The sequence below is a fragment of the Canis lupus genome, chromosome 23 (genome assembly GCF_003254725.2).
Source record: "Canis lupus dingo isolate Sandy chromosome 23, ASM325472v2, whole genome shotgun sequence".
NCBI lineage: Eukaryota > Metazoa > Chordata > Mammalia > Carnivora > Canidae > Canis > Canis lupus.
The window spans coordinates 40991291-41007800 of record NC_064265.1 but is presented as its reverse complement, the minus strand read 5'-3'; the positions used below and the strand labels follow the sequence as shown (position 1 = coordinate 41007800).

Below are 16510 nucleotides of genomic sequence, written 5' to 3'. Positions count from 1 at the left end.
TAAAAATAGGGGAGTTACTAAAAATAATATTAAAACATTTAAAAATGAGTTTCTAAATAAGCATGTTTGATATTTTCCATATCCCCCTTCAGATGTAGTCTCCCCCTTCAGAAGTGGTCTTCCCCTTCAGATGTAGTCTGTATTTTTCCCTTCCTATACCTGGGCGTTGGAGTGGAGATTTTACAGACCATGCAAACCATGCATACCCTCTGGCCTTTTCTTGAGGTTGGTCAATGGGGCACCGAAAAGGAACCCAGACAGTGATCCTGGAATTTGATGCAATTGTCCCTCTCCTTGACATCTTGAGGAGCATAACCTGCATTTTATTACTACCTTTCTTTACCCACTGGGAGCCAGTGTTAACTTTTTCTCTTTGCCCTTCAGTCCCAGAGAGGGTGATTGACTTTCAGCTATATTAGTTCCTGGCTGCTTTGCTATTTCTTTTTGCTTCCTTCACTCTACCCAAACCTCTGTAAATGGTCCCTTTATTACACTCTCTTCAATCACCACTTTTGAGTGTGCCTGCCACCTACTCTCTGACATGATCTTGCCTGATATAAGAATATAAATAAATATTTAATATGAGGGAAAATAAGAAGGAAAAGGAAGAAGCCAAAAGAACAAAAGTAGAGCACATACTTAGAAATAAATAATACAATAGCAGCAAGATATTCTAAATGACATGGGCTAGTGTTTTATACACACACATACAATTATACACACACATACACGCACACACACAAGTACATATGGTCAATTGGAAACAAAAGAAGGGAAGAAGATGGGAAGGTGAAGGCAAAGACAGAATAGGAAAACCCAAGAGAAGTGATAACATTGGTATACTTTCTAGGTTGCTGTTCTCTGTTGGCATTGTTTTTAGAATAGAATTTCTCAAAGCTTTTCAACTTTTAGGCTGTTTCCTCCTTTGCAGCTTGGTTACAGAAAACTTAATGGTAAAGAATCATATTTCCCTTGCCATTCAGCTGTTGCTTTTCTCTTATTTGGGTCATTTTTTCAGTTTATCTTTCCTAGAGAATGTAATCATTAAAAACAGTAGTACATAGAACCAGTGTTGAGATAATTACATATGGCGAAAGAAATCTTATTCTAGCAGGAAAATAATGCATCCAGTAAAGACAAATCATCAGTCACAATTCAGTTAGTTTCTTTTTTTCTCCCTGTGAATTAGTTTCTAAAACTACATTTCCTATTTACCAAACATTTATGTTTTATCAAACTAAATAAGCACTGTTTAAGTGCCTTATGAATATTGTCTGTTTAAATTCTCTTAACTCTATGAAGTAAGTACTATTATCATTATTTTATGAATGACCTTAATAAGGCATGGAAAAGTCAAATAACTTGCCCAATGACTCAGGATTGATAAGTGGTATGAAAAGGATTCCAACCCAGGCTGGCTCCAGATGTTGTGCTCATTTGCAATTGTCAAGTCAGTTAATATAGAAACCTAACTGTCTTTGGAAAGACAATTTGAGTTTCTCAAAATGGAGGAGACACATATTGATCATGTTCTAGTTAAGATGCTTTGATTAAAAGCCACAGGTACCAGCAAACGCTACCTAATTAAAAAAAAAAGAGAGATTTTATATAAAATAAAAAGATGCTCCACACAAATTGAGAACAAAAATGAAGCAACAGGATGTGAAAGAATAAGATGCTAAAAGATAAAAAGAAACCAGAAATCAACTTTTCTATCTCTTCTCACCATCTTTTTTCTTCATTCTCTCTCAGACTAGTTTTTTTGGCTTATTGCATAAGGCAAGTCAAGTAGAATATAGCTTCTCGTTAGCTTTTAATTTTTTGTCTTTTCCATTCAGGATGCCAAGCTCTGAGTCCCACTTTCAAATTCTTGGATAGAGTCTCTGTTGTTTGGCTATGATTTGTTATCCAATTCTGGTCTGATGGACAGAGGCAGGTTGGCTAGAGACAAGGAGTACCAATGTAACAACTGGGTGCAGTCCTCAGAGAAAGGAGGTCACTTTGTTCTAAGCAGATGCCATCAAATGTGTCCCACAGTTGTTACCTTAAAAGTTGACTAGGTGGGCATTCAGTGTAAGGAAAGCCTGGAAGAGTTTCAGACTTCCAGATATGAGAATGTTCTTCAGGGTGAGAACTCAGAATCCTGAGAAAGAAATGAACAAAGAATAAGGAAAGCAACTAGAACACTCTTAGAAAAATAGTTAAGGTATAAGAAGCAAATGTAACTTGAGGTGAAACAGGTATTTATTATTTTTTTTCAAATTTTTTTATTTATTATTTATGATAGTCACAGAGAGAGAGAGAGAGAGAGAGGCAGAGACACAGGCAGAGGGAGAAGCAGGCTCCATGCACCGGGAGCCCGACGTGGGATTCGATCCCGGGTCTCCAGGATCGCGCCCCGGGCCAAAGGCAGGCGCCAAACTGCTGCGCCACCCAGGGATCCCCAGGTATTTATTATTAAGGACATTTATTATGTACTTGTTTCTAAAATTTTCTTTGGTTTCTTAGTCACTTGTTCTTTCAAAAAATGTTTTGTAACATTTCCTATGTAAGAAACATAGTGCTGTTTTCTAGACTCCTGGATAATTAAAACCCGTCCTTCCTTTTTGTTGAGGAGGATCATAGAATATTTAATTTATATCACACAATGACAATATCTATCTACTTATCAATATTTCTACTTACCATCTTCAAAGAACTTATAGGAAAAAGACATTTATGCCTATTGTCACCATTTTTATTTAACAGTGTTCTAGAGATTTTGGGTAAATCAATAAGATTAAAAAATAATTTAGTTGTAAATTTTTGGAAAATTGCAAAATATTACTAGCAGATGATAAGCTGCCCAGCAAGGAAATTAAAGAGAATCACTAAAACATTCTGAAATGTTTAAATAAATACAGCATGCTGGTTAAAAAAATTATACCCCCCCAAAATTATACCAAATCAATGTATTTCTCCAGTAGGAGGAATAATCTGTTGAAAATAAATGGGAAAGAAATATATAATAGCAACTGAATAAATGAAACAATAAGCAATGAATAAATAATAAATACCAAGAAAGGAACTTTATAAAGAAGTATGCTGAACTATACAAAAATCCTCAAAATTTTGCCATGCAACAAAAGTGATGATTTTAGTAAGGGAGGCATAACACATTTCTCTACTGAAATACGTAATAAATGTTTTCCAATATAAGACATTTAATTATAAAGTTTACTTCCAAGAAGAAATGAGCTTTAAAAAATAATGAGAGAAAAATTCTAATCATATACTTTAAAATATACTATAATATTCTTATAACTTTGTGATACTTGCACATCATCTCACAGATCAGTCTGTTACAGAATAGAAAGTCCAAGATCTTGTCAAGAAGAACTATGATGAATTTAGTGCACCATAAAGGTAACATTTTAAGACAGTAGAGACAGAATGAATTATGTGTTAAATGTCTTATTATAACCTGACTCATTATGTAGAAAACACATTTATGGCTCTAATAATAAAATATATGAACACAAATTAAGGATGAAGTAAATGCATAAATATTAAAAATAATATTCAATGTCACAAAATCTTGATGAGTATTTATCTATTACATGGGACTGGCCTTTATGAATATAAAACCAAAAGGAAAATTCAAAGGAAATATGAATAACTGATTATTTTAAAATGTAGGGCTTTTCTATGGAAAAAGTAAATCACTGTTAAAAGATTTATGATGATTAAATTTGCCATTGCTTGCTTAGATTTAGAATATGAATCCCAAAATAAAGCTTTTAAACTTTAAATGTTGACATTCTATTTTAACTATTTATTTAATTATTATTATTATTTTTGTTTTAGAGAGAGAGAGAAAAAATGGGCTCACACAGGTAGGAGGAGGGGAGAGGCAGAGGGAGAAGGGGAGAAAGAACCCCAAACAGAATCCACACCCAGCACAGAGCCCCCTGTGGGGCCAGATCCCATGACCCTGACACCATGACCTGAGCTGAAGAGTCAGTCACCCAACCGATTGAGCCACCCACGCTCCCTTATTTTAATTATTTTTGAAAAGAAAAAGAAGGTATCTTAGAAATGCTATCTTTTGGGGCAGCCTTGGTGGCTCAGTGGTTTAGCACTGCCTTCAGCCCAGGGGTGGTCCTGGAGACCCAGGATTGAGTCTCACATTGGGCTCCCTGCATGGAGCCTGCTTCTCCCTCGGCCTGTGTCTCTGCCTCTCTCTCTCTCTCTCTCTCTCTCTTTCTCTCTCTGTGTCTTTCATGAATAAATAAATAAATAATCTTTTTAAAAAAGAAATGCTATCTCTTGCTATAACATTTTAATTAAATTCTTTTCAGATTAAATTTTGGGCAACCCATTATGAGAATTCCAAGTAACCTATTTCAGATAACTTTCATTTTTCATTTAATCCAATTACAAAAAATTTTCTGAATCTTATGAGGCAGCTATTCCTCTTTGTATGCTCACTGGTTTGATTTTCCTCATACAAAATATGATAATCTTACCTCTGTGAATAAGCCGCCAGTGTTACTGTCCTGACCACACTGACATCAATGACAATGTCACTGTTGATGATATCTTTTGGATTCAGACTGTTAATCCCATCATTATACCTAGGTGAATAAAACAAAATACTTTTTAGCTGTTATGCGGAAAAAAAAAAATCCCATGACTGTAGGTTCCTATAATGAAACAGATCATGCATAGAAGACTTTGAAATTTGGTGCTAAGGCAATAACAGCGTCTGTCAGATCCCGGTAACTTCATTTGACAGGAGTAATGTTTCTACTTTGTCTTCATTTAGGACAGCTTTGCTTCAGTGACTAGGAAACATGACAATGAGTTGTAACAGCTAGCAGTTCAAACTACTTTTCCAACTGAATCCCGAGGTGAAGCTAACAGACTTTTGCAAATAGGGAAATTAATGGTTTTCACAAGTTCCCTCATGAAGTCACATAACTATGATTTTTTTTTAATGTAGATGTGTGATGATAATTGAAATCATTGTGGGAAACTATATTGAACATCAGGAATAAATTTAAGTAAGAGTGACTCTTGCTGCAGTGGATGTTTTTGTCTGGGAATACTTTTCAAAAAGCCATGCTTTATGCTGCAGTGGTTTTATTCAGCAAGGAGGCTTGGGTTTCAAGTCATGCAGGCATTTGTAGATTTCCTCAAGGATTAAGGTGGAAGAATCAGAGGTCTATATGGAAAAAATGTTATTGGAGAGAATTAAGGTGTTATACTGAGTTAATTTTAGAGAGATACAAGCATACTTCAGTTATTTAGTGAATCTCTTTAGTGTTCAGAAAAATACAAGGTGAGTTTTTTCTAATACAAATTGAATGAGGATTCAGATGTGGATTCTGAGCCCTCCTTTACCAGTTGTTAGTTGTGTGACCTTAGGTAATTCAATTCACTTATTTGGGTTTGAATTTTCTCATTTCTAAAATGAAGAGTTGGGTTCAATTTATCTCAGGTTGGGGTACCTGGGTGGCTCAGTCAGTTAAGCTTCTGCCTTCCACTTAGGTCATGATCCCAGGGTCCCAGGATGGAGCCCTGCCTGGGCTCCCTTCTCAATGGGGAATCTGCTTCTCTCTCTGCCCTTCCCTCTGCTCATGCGCTCTCTCTCTCTCTCACTGTCAAATAAATAAATAAAATCTTAAAAAATTATCTTCAGGTGCTTTCTATGAGAGGTCATTCTGAAATTCACTGAACGCTAAAAGGTAAGTTTTGTCAACACTACCATAGTAAAATAGACTGAAGATTTCTATGCACAAGCCATTTGCCATATTAAAAAGTGGTAAATGGGTTCATTTCTGGTCCAAAGGTGATTAGGAAAAAGTCTGTTTAGAATCAACTGCCAATGGAGGTGATACCCAAATATAAGAAGCTGATTTGCAGTGATATTTTTCTGCATCTGAATAGGATTCAGTTTCCTTTCTCTTGAAGACTCAAGGTGCAATTCAATATTGTGCTATATTCAAAGGACACACAAATTCAACTCCAAAAGCCTGGGAAAAGGCTTGAAGTTATTCTGAAAATGAAGTAAAATATAATTTTATCTTATATAACAGAGCAAAGCTCCTTAATTTTACTTTTTAGGTATTGCTTTTTACCCCCTAAATTCTGTATACAAGGCCAGTAATAAAATCACTCAATCTATATTCCCAAATCCCAGATAATCTTGATTTTCACTTTTCCATTATTTCTAGGTAGGATCCTCTTCTATTTTGAATATTTATTTCCTAAGGTAAATCCTGTATTTTTCTTTAATGCTCAGACTGAAGAAATAGGGCCAGCTAATATGACAACAAATGTTTTTAGGGTATCTAATTGTATCTCATCATTTTATATTGCATAATTGCATTTAAGCCTCCCAATCAACCCATGATGCAGATACTATCATCATTCAAATACTAAATATGAGAAAAATGATCCCAAAAGAAGATTGATAACCTTTCCAAAATTTAATAAATTTAATAAGTGCAAAAGGATAGTTTGGATTGGACCTCATCAATTCCTGCTTTTTCTAATTCCTGATATATAATTTTAAAAGAGGAAGATTTGGGTTAGGCATATTATTTCACATGATAAATTAAATAGAAAATAAGACCTGACTATTTTTTATCACATATTTTACATCTCATTTTCTGACTAGCTTCATGTTAAAAGCTTGAATTTAAAGGTTTTTTGTTAGATAAGAGGATGTATTTGTATTAGTACATATTTACATATGTAAGCTTAAGTATATTAACAGATAAATATTTTGAGCGGTAGTTATCTGAAAAAGATAAAAAAATTAACACAGAGAACATATGTTAATGCTTTATATGAAGAAGGATTATTATTTAAAGGAAGAGAAGGAGCACTTAGAAGTTGGAGGAAAACAAAGTAGTGTGGTCTTATGGACACCAATTCTAAGGAATCTTCAGTTAGGAGTAATTTGTGATTTTTGAATCTCCTGAACATTTTGGTATATCAAAATATCTGTCTATTCGCCTCAAAATGTGAATTATAGACAGGCCTGATTTTAGAAATCTGTGCTGAACATTATTTTCCCTCAGAAATTTTAAGACTCTCCCCCACAGTCTTCTCATGTCCAGTGTGACATTAATAAGTCAAAAGCCACTCTGATTCACAGCCCATTTTACAGAAGTGATTTTTGGTAACTGGGACCTTTTAAGATTTATTCATTCTCATTAGAATCCAGAAATTTTGCCTTTTTTGTTCTTTAGGCAAAGGAGGTCCTTTAATATTAAAGGCCTTTTTTAGCATGTATTGAGCACTTTCAATTTGTGGACTCATTTCTTTTCAATTCTAAGAAATTTTTTAATGAGGAAAAGTTAACCATGAGCTGAGTCACAAAGTATGAAAATTACTTGGTAGGGCGGAAGATTGTAGAAGGGAAATTTTAAATAAATTTTAAACAAAGTTTATATGGATGAAAAATATGGTGAAGTAAAAACTAATGAAACTCAAATATACGGTGCCAAGGTTGAGATAGAAAATTTTAATGAGGGATCCCTGGGTGGCTCAGTGGTTTAGCGCCTGCCTTTGGCCCAGGGCGCTATCCTGGAGTCCTGGGATCGAGTCCCACGTCGGGCTCCCGGCATGGAGCCTGTTTCTCCCTCCTCCTGTGTCTCTGCCTCTCATTCTTTCTCTCTCTCTCTCTATGTCTATCATAAATAAATAAATCTTTTTTTTTTTAAAGAAAATTTTAGTGAGTAGTAGTCTAATGAGTGGTCTAATGAGTATTACTTTCACCTTAAAAGGCACAAAACCATTGGAGTTTTTCTTTTCAGTGTATTGAAAAGATTGGTAATATGTCTATGTCATAAAGATAATTGTAGAGGGTAGACTGGAAGAAGGCAAGAATGGAAACAAGAAGGTCAGCTTAGAGATCATCACTGGTCAATTTTGTAAGGTATAATTTAGTTAAAACCAGATAATAATATATGTAAAGCTACTTAGTCATGGACACAACAACATATTTATCTAGAAATAAAGAGAAAAGCAAGGGCACTACTCTAGCATCTGTGTTCTAGAACTTTCACACTTACTGCCTGATAATTGACTGATAGTAAATAACATGTCCATCTTTAACATAAGGACTGAACTCCTGGCATCATATTAAGTGTCTTATGAAATACCAGTAATAGTAATTATCTATTTTGTTTTTTGTTAAAAATAAGTGCAAAGGATCAATTCTATTATTAAAGAATAGCCACAACAATATTTCCTATCCTACATACTCTCCTAGAACTTTATTATTCCTCCATTAAAAGTTCTTGTCTATGCCTTCTTCTTCTAGCAAGGCTTTGTGACCTGCTCAACTAGGAGAGTACTCAGGAAGTGACTTCCAAGGCAATATAGCTTCCTCCTAGTTTTCCCTCTCTGAGGGATGCTTCCTTTTTGATCCTACTCCCTATGCTGGCAGGCCAAATGTAGGTACTCTTTCTGGAAGCTGCAATATAAGTCCCAGCTGATAGACAGTATTAGTATTAACTGCCAGGCATATGAGTAAGCAATCCTTCAGATGCTTCTCATCCCCAGGCATCATTTGAGCATCCCCAGCTAATGCCATGTAGAGCAGAGGAAAGCTCTCTCCATTATTAAGCTCTGCTTAAACTGCCCATTTGTGAGCTAAATAAATGATTGTTGTTTTACAATCCTACATTTAAGATAGTCTGTAAGGTAGTACTTGATACACTGGGACAAGAAACTAATGAAATGTAGAAAATCTCTACGTTTCAATGGAATGCCTTTCACACACAAGACTTTGAAGACAATTAACCTAGGTTATGACTAGAGAAGTTTAAATTATTTGAGGTTTAGGGAATAGGATGAAAAATACTTTCTCCTGTCAGGATTATAAAACATGAACTAATGTCTCATATGATAGAAGACCCTATGTACAAAAATATTACTTTGACCCATTCCACCCAGGTGTCATTCCTTGGATTAATAGAGTGTTATTCCATTAAAATAAAAAGACTAATATATTACACTGTTATATTTAAATAAAATGTTTTATAACTGATTGTTCTTTCACTGTGGCAGTAAGCAGATTGGAAAAAAGAAGGGATATTTTTTATAAAGGATGATCATCTGAGGGAAAAGGATAGATTGGACATATAGAGTTAGTTGTAGTAACTTGTAGTGAAGCCCAGAGATATCAAAGATGTATATAAAACCTTTGAAAATAGCCCTAGGAGGCTCCAAAGAAAAATTTTCTATCATAGTCATTTTTGGAATAGTCTTATTTACCTCTGTTCAATGAGTTTGATTTCAAAAATATTTTAATTTCCCTCTCCTATTCTGTCATAGTTAGGAACTCATTATTATACAATAAAAGTCATGGCTACTATTGCATATATGATTTATAGGAGTACAGAAAAGTGTTAGAGGCTGATGTCATTGTTTCCTTACTAATTCAAGCAGGTTTGTGGGTCTTAGGACTTGAATAGGTTGCTGACAATTGAAAAGAGCATATAGGTAAATTTCAGAGTTTCACAAGACAGTCACTGAGTATTGAGAATGAAAATTGATTGCAATAGGGCATATATGTGGGTCAGAGGTCCTTGATGCAGTGAATTATGATATGGTTTACTCTGGAAATGATTAAAATTTTAGAGATGTAAAGACAATAACAGACTCTTATACCCATGTTTAGTGTAAACTGCAGTGAGCTGTCTCTTATGAGCTGTGTTAATGTTCATTGCTGACATCTTTGCTATTGGTAGGTCCTTTTTTTTAATAATCAGTTTTTTGACACTTTGTTTATTAAACCAAAACATTCAACATACTCTCTCTATCCAAGCAAAGATTCATTTTATTATAAATGTCATTCTTACAGCATTGCAAAGTCCACTAAATTTTTGCTTATACTGAAATACAATTCCTGATAAATAAGGTGGATATTTAAAAAAATTTTTTGTTGTTTTTCAGATCCTTTTTGACATCTAAATATATTGTGTTATAATTAAGTATCATCTTATTATGTTTTTTTTTCATCTTATTATGTTAGCTAGGCAATCTCACTGTGGTAATTTAATATGAGTTTGTAACATATTTTTAATGAAGTCCATTTATATTATGTTGGTCATAGTTTGTGATTTTGCAGTTATAAGTGATTTATCTAGTGGAAATTTTGATTATTTTTCTGTCTCAAGTTTGTCAAAATGTTTAATTCGATGTCTTATGATAACAAAGCTCATTAATTCATAATGAAATCTCAGGTGGTGCAAATTTAGATGGATTTGCATTTTGCTGATCATTTAATTAAGAAGAATCTATAATTAGAAAAAAGCATCACCTATACCCCTAATTTTAATAACTTGATAATAGTTAATTTCTTATACATTTAGAACACCTTTTAGCAACAGTGGCAAAATCTCAAAGAGGTTTTTAAAAAGATTTATTAAAGGGGTGCCTGATTGGTGCAGTTGATTAAACATCCGACTCTTGGTTTTGGCTCAGGTAGTGATCTTGTGGTCATGGGATCCAGCTGCACATGGAGCCCCATATGGAACCCCGCCTCAAGCCCTGTAGTACATGGAGCTGATTCAGTGGGGAGTCTGCTTGAGATCTTGTCTCTTTCTCCATCTGCCCCTCTTATAGTGTGTTTTCTCTCTCTCAAGGTAAATAAATATTTTAAAAAATAGGCTTGCATTTTATAGTGGTTTTAGGTTCAAAGGAAGATTAAACAGAGGGAAGAGAGATTTCTCATATCATTCTGCCTCAATATATGCATATCTTCCACACTATAAACATCCCCCACCAGAGTGGTACATTTGTAACAGTCATGAACTTACACTGACACATGATTATCACCTAAAGTCCATAGTTCACATTCTACTAGTACATTCTATTAGTTTTGACAAGCATATAATGACATATGTCCACCATTACAGTGTCATACAGAATAGTTTCAGAATGCCTCAAGAATCCTCTATGCTACATCTATTTATTCTTCTCTTTCCTAAACTCTGGTAACCACTGATCCTTTTTTTAAAAAAAAAATATTTTATTTATTTATTTGAGACACAGAACATGAGCCAGGGGGAGAGGGACAGAAGGAGAGGAAGAGTAAGAAGTAGACTCTATACTGAGCAAGGGGCCCAATGTGGGGCTTGATCCCAGGACCCTGGGATCATGACCTGAGCCGAAGGCAGATTGTTAACCAACTGAGCCACCCAGATGCCCCACTACTGATCATTTGTCTCCAAAGTTTTGCCTTTTCCAGAATGTTGTATAGTTGGAATTATATAGTATATAACCCTTCAATTTGGCTTCTTTCACTTAGCAATATGTATTTAAAATTACTCCATGTCTCTTATGTCTGGATAGCCTGTTTCCTTTTAGTATGGAATAATACTGCATTTTCTGGAGGTACGACAGTTTATTTTCCATTCATCTACTCAAGGACAATTGGTTACTTCTCATTTGTGGCAATTATGAATGAAGCTGCTATACACATGCATGTATAGGTTTTTATGTAGACACAAGTTTTCAATGATTTTGGGTAACTACCAAGGGTTATGATTGCTGGAGCATATAGCAAATATACGTTTAGTTTTGTAAAAAACTGTCCAACTCTCTTCTAAAATTGCTGTACCATTTTGAATTCTTGCTAATAATGAATGAGAGTTTCTGTTGTTCCACATCCTTGACAGCATTTGTTGTTGTCAGTGTTTTGCACTTTGACGGTTTTAACAGGTGTATATCAGTATATTATTTTTTTTAATTTGCAACACCCTAATGACATAAATATTTGAACATCCTTTTATATACTTATGTGCCATCTTATATCTTCTTTTGTGAGGTGTCTGTTCAGGTCTTTTGCCCATTTTGAAATCAGACTGTTCATTTTCTTATTGTTGAATTGTAAATGTTCCTTGTGTATTTTGGATAACAATGCTTTATCAGATATGTTTTTTTTTGTAAATGTTTTTTCTTAGTCTGTTATTTTTCTTCTCATTCTCTTGTTAGTCCTTCACAGACCAGAAATTTATCATTTTAATGAATTCCTGCTTATCAGTATTTTCCTGATAATTTTTTTAATGAAGAAAAAAAACTCCTCATAGTTTCCTGTAAAACACATTAACCATTGAAATATTTTGTCCAGATGTGCTTTTATTTCTTAGTTTTCCCTTTTTAGGGATGCTGTTTCTGCACATCTCTAGTTTATACTCAGTAATAACATTCATTTTTCTCAAAGAAAATATACAAAGTACACGCACGATGCAGGCTCTGTCTGATATGAGTATTCAGAATGAGAACTGGCAGAGAGCTTTAGTTCAGCTTATGATATGAAGTGGTGGGATTTTAGTGTATTTTTCTACATTTAGGAAAAAATGGTGTATCAGTTCAAACTCACATGGAGAAGTAGAACCAGTAGGGGATATAAATTACAAGGTATTTTTCAAAGAATTGGTTTGTGTGGTAGGCTGTCAGAAAGGGCAGGCTAGAATTTTAGGCATGGGATGAAGCTGCTGGTTATAGGTGAAATGTTTTCTTCTTCAGCTGGGACTCAGTTCTACTCTTAAAATATTTCAGTCGATTGAATCAGGCCACACACATTATTTAGGATAATCACATATATTTTTATATATTTATATTTATACATAACATATGGAAAATATAACTACTACAGTTCTTATTTCTGCATCTGATCATGTGTTTGTAGCTGGTATATATATCTACCTTCTTTCACTATCTATTGCATATTCTCTTTGTCCTTCAGCAAGAACCTCAGTGGGTTGTGGTTCTTTGTCTGGTAGTTTGACCAAACGTTTATTCCTGAAAGATATGGGACATTAGAAGTCCTGCACAAATTGGATTGTTATAGTTTTCCATTGACTCTAATCACAGGACAATAGTACAAAGTGATGTCCTAAGGGATCTCCCATATTTCAGACATATTCTCACTTCCATTGTGAAGTAGCAGTCCAATTTCCCCTAGGTAATCAGAATCAATCACCTCAGGCAATAAATCAATCCTCTTCTTTGCCTCTGAGTTAAAAAGCATTAAGGGGTTCAAATTGACCTGGTGGTAGCTTTAGCTTCCAACTCTGTGAAACCATTATATCTCCTGGTGGAAGCATTCATTCATTTGGAACTCCTCTAGACAACAGAACCTAAGGTGACCAAGAAAAGAAGCAAATTTTTTTTTTGCTAGTGAATCACTACTGGTGAGTGGAACATTATTGGACAATAATGACTGGATCCACTCCCATTTCTATCTCTTAATTCCTGGTGATGAATTCTGGTCATGGGAAAAGCAACATCATTTAATGACTTCTAATTTAGAATATACAAGGCATCTTGGAGAATGTTATTCTAGCCCTGCAACATTTGCCACTGAGCTTGCACTGTGATTGAGTCTTTAAATATCATCTTATCATTCTGTCAAGCCAGTTTCTTCAGGATGATGGATCCTGAAAATAGTAAGACCAGTGAATTCTGTGAGCCTATTGTTATAGTCTATTTTTTATTAAACAATGTCTTTGACAAGAAGCAATGCTGTGGGATACCACAGTGGTGGACTAGGCATTCTGTAAGCCCATGGTAGTTTGCACATAAAGTTTGCATGGAGGTAAGACAAATACATATATAGTAAGTAAGTATCTATTTCAGAAATAAAATAAATCCTACTGCTCCCATGATAGAAGCTGACAAGTATGATCAGCCTGCCACCAGATACCTGGATGACCACTGCAGGAAATGGTGCCATATTGGGGACTCTGCTGCTGGCAGATTAGGTATTTAACAGTGGCTATAGCCCAGTCAGTCTTGATGAATGGAAGTTCATACTGGTGAGCCCATGCATAACCTCCATCCATTTCATAATGGTTGCTTTGGTCATTAGTCCATTGAACAATGACAAGAGTGGCTGGAAAAGTGGCTGACTGGCATCCATAGATGGGTCATCTTAGTCATTTGATTATTAAAATCCTTCTGTGCTGAAGTAATTGGTCAGCCTTCACATGGGAGACAAATATCCTTATATTTTTTTGCCATTAAGAGATATATCCACATACCTCATCCTCAGACCTCCTTTTCACCAATTTTCCGATCGTTTTTCTTCTAAATCCATGAACTGTTTACCGAAACCATTGGGCATATCTTGTGAACCTGAATAGACTTGTACCTCTGTTCATTTCTCCTTTCAGGAAAAATAAACAACTGAGTGTGTTGCTCAGTTCTGCCCTTCAGTGCAACACCCGAAATGGTTTGTAGTGCTAGAGCTTTCTACTTTCAGGTGGTGCCTGCCAGCACACACAACCATCTGCAAGCAGGGTTCATGGTTCATGCTTTCTTTTCCCCAGTCAGCTAATCATAGACTATTCGTGATACTGATTTTCTGCCTATCACAAATAGGAAGGTTACAAATGGAGTAAGATTTAAAAAAAAAAAGTATGAGAAGTTTAAATGTACAAGGTGGAAAATGAAGGGATAAAGATAATTGACATTTATAGTAAAAAAAATGAAAAATATGGATGGTGAATGCAAATGTGTTTGTATATATTTTATAATAGGCAGTAGCTTACATTATTGCATTTGTAGTAACAAATAGAAATATATATTAATAAAGAAATACCATAGAATAATGGATCAATGATTCTGAAGTGGCCTGATAGTCTTATCTATATTCCTTATTTTAAGTTGGGTAAAGTTTAGGGAATCTTTCATTGCTTTTCTACTAATTTCCAGCTTCTATTCTAAAGTTGAATTTGCCAGTAAATACAATTAACCAATTTGAATTCCTTTGGAAATAATTTGTCTTTCCTGTTTTCCTGACCTGTACTGTATTTCCAATCATCATCATTCATAATTAATTTAGCACAAGGATAGAAGATTAATTTTTAATTTTGCAATTAGTGAATGACTACTATCTTCAAGTCTAGAGTTCTCTATAAGAGTTTTTATCTTGGTATGTAATTTTCCAGACATTTTGAAATACTATGTTAATATATAAAGAATGGAAAAAAAAAGAATGGTAACCAATAGATCGATATCTATATTTATATCTAACCTATATATTTATGTATCTAAATTGAAATACTTCTCTGTCTACCTATTTCTTCTTCTAAAGGACATGACTCCACTTACTGCCCCTGTTCAAAATTGTTGCTAGAGGTAGTTTCCTGACTAAATGGTTTTGTTCTCATTGAGTGACACCTTATCATAGTACTTAGTGAGCTGAGTGGAATAATATTCTGGGAATTATGGAGTAACTGATTATATTACTTGGTAGCAGGAGGTTTAGAAAGAAAATTGTGAAAAAGGAGAGCAAGAGGGTAACTGGGTCATATTAATGGTGGAGGAATTGCAAAAAATTCAGTAAACTGTTAATCTAGAATAAATGATCCCTAACTTTGCCTTGGATTCTAAATGACCTTTGAAGTTTCAGCCAGGTGGATTTGTACCCACTTAAATGAACATTTGTTGCTTGAAGGCCTGATAGCCCTTTCCCACTCTGGTGACCCATCTTTATTTTCCTTATGTTCAGATAGCAATTGCTCTTCCTCACTCTCTGTCCATGTTTGTCCATGCCCTACATCGAGGCGTATGCCAATCACACTATTATCCCTAGCTACAAGGATTCACTGGAGGATAGATGTGAGGGCCAATTTAAGGCAAAGAAGAGAAGAGAAATGACCTTTCTTCTATGCTGAACTTGGAAGTATAAAGATATGATTGTGTAGTTCTGGACGGACATTTTGCCACCTCAGTACACGGAACCTGTTTGAGAATGAAACCAACAACTCAAGAAAGCAGAGTTGCAACACGTGTGTGCACACACACACACACACACACACACACAGACATGATGACGTTTGAAGGATCCTGACTGCAGGCACAAAGCCAAATACCTCTAAATTGTTCAGTTTTGTCAATTTTATTTCTTTTTAATTATTTTATTTTTTTCATTTTTATTTTATTTATGATAGTCACAGAGAGAGAGAGAGAGGCAGAGACACAGGCAGAGGGAGAAGCAGGCTCCATGCACCGGGAGCCCGATGTGGGACTCGATCCCGGATCTCCGGGATCGCGCCCCGGGCCAAAGGCAGGCGCCAAACCGCTGCGCCACCCAGGGATCCCTCAATTTTATTTCTTAAACCAGTTTTTAAAAATCTCTTTTCTACCTTAAAAACCAAAAAGTTATGGTTATGATTCTCTCTGATGTGACTGAGTATTAAGTTTTTTTAGTTAAATCTTCAGTATATAGGGTGATCACATATCACCTAAATCAGAATTACTTTTATAGTGGAAAGGGGAACTATTAATTACACAGGACCAAAAGGTATAGATTGTGACCATTCCTGGCAAACCCAGAGGAACGGTCACACTAACCATACTGCAAATATTGGAATGATTGCCCTGACTCCACTCTTACAGTGAACTTAAATAAAAGGAGCAGAGTGCCTTTTCAGGAGCCTGGCTCCATGCATGTATAGACAGCTACTATATGTGGAGTGTATTTACAAAAATACATTGG

General features: G+C 35.1%; 1 long non-coding RNA gene across 1 annotated transcript in view; it reads left to right on the top strand.

Annotated features, from left to right (window-relative positions):
• Window positions 1-770: 770 nt before the first annotated feature.
• The window catches only part of LOC118352146 (uncharacterized), a 31741-nt gene continuing 16001 nt past the window's right edge, over window positions 771-16510 (top strand). The window contains exon 1 of the long non-coding RNA XR_004808758.2: window positions 771-2447. This is a non-coding gene — a long non-coding RNA (uncharacterized LOC118352146). The remainder of the gene's footprint in view (window positions 2448-16510) is intronic.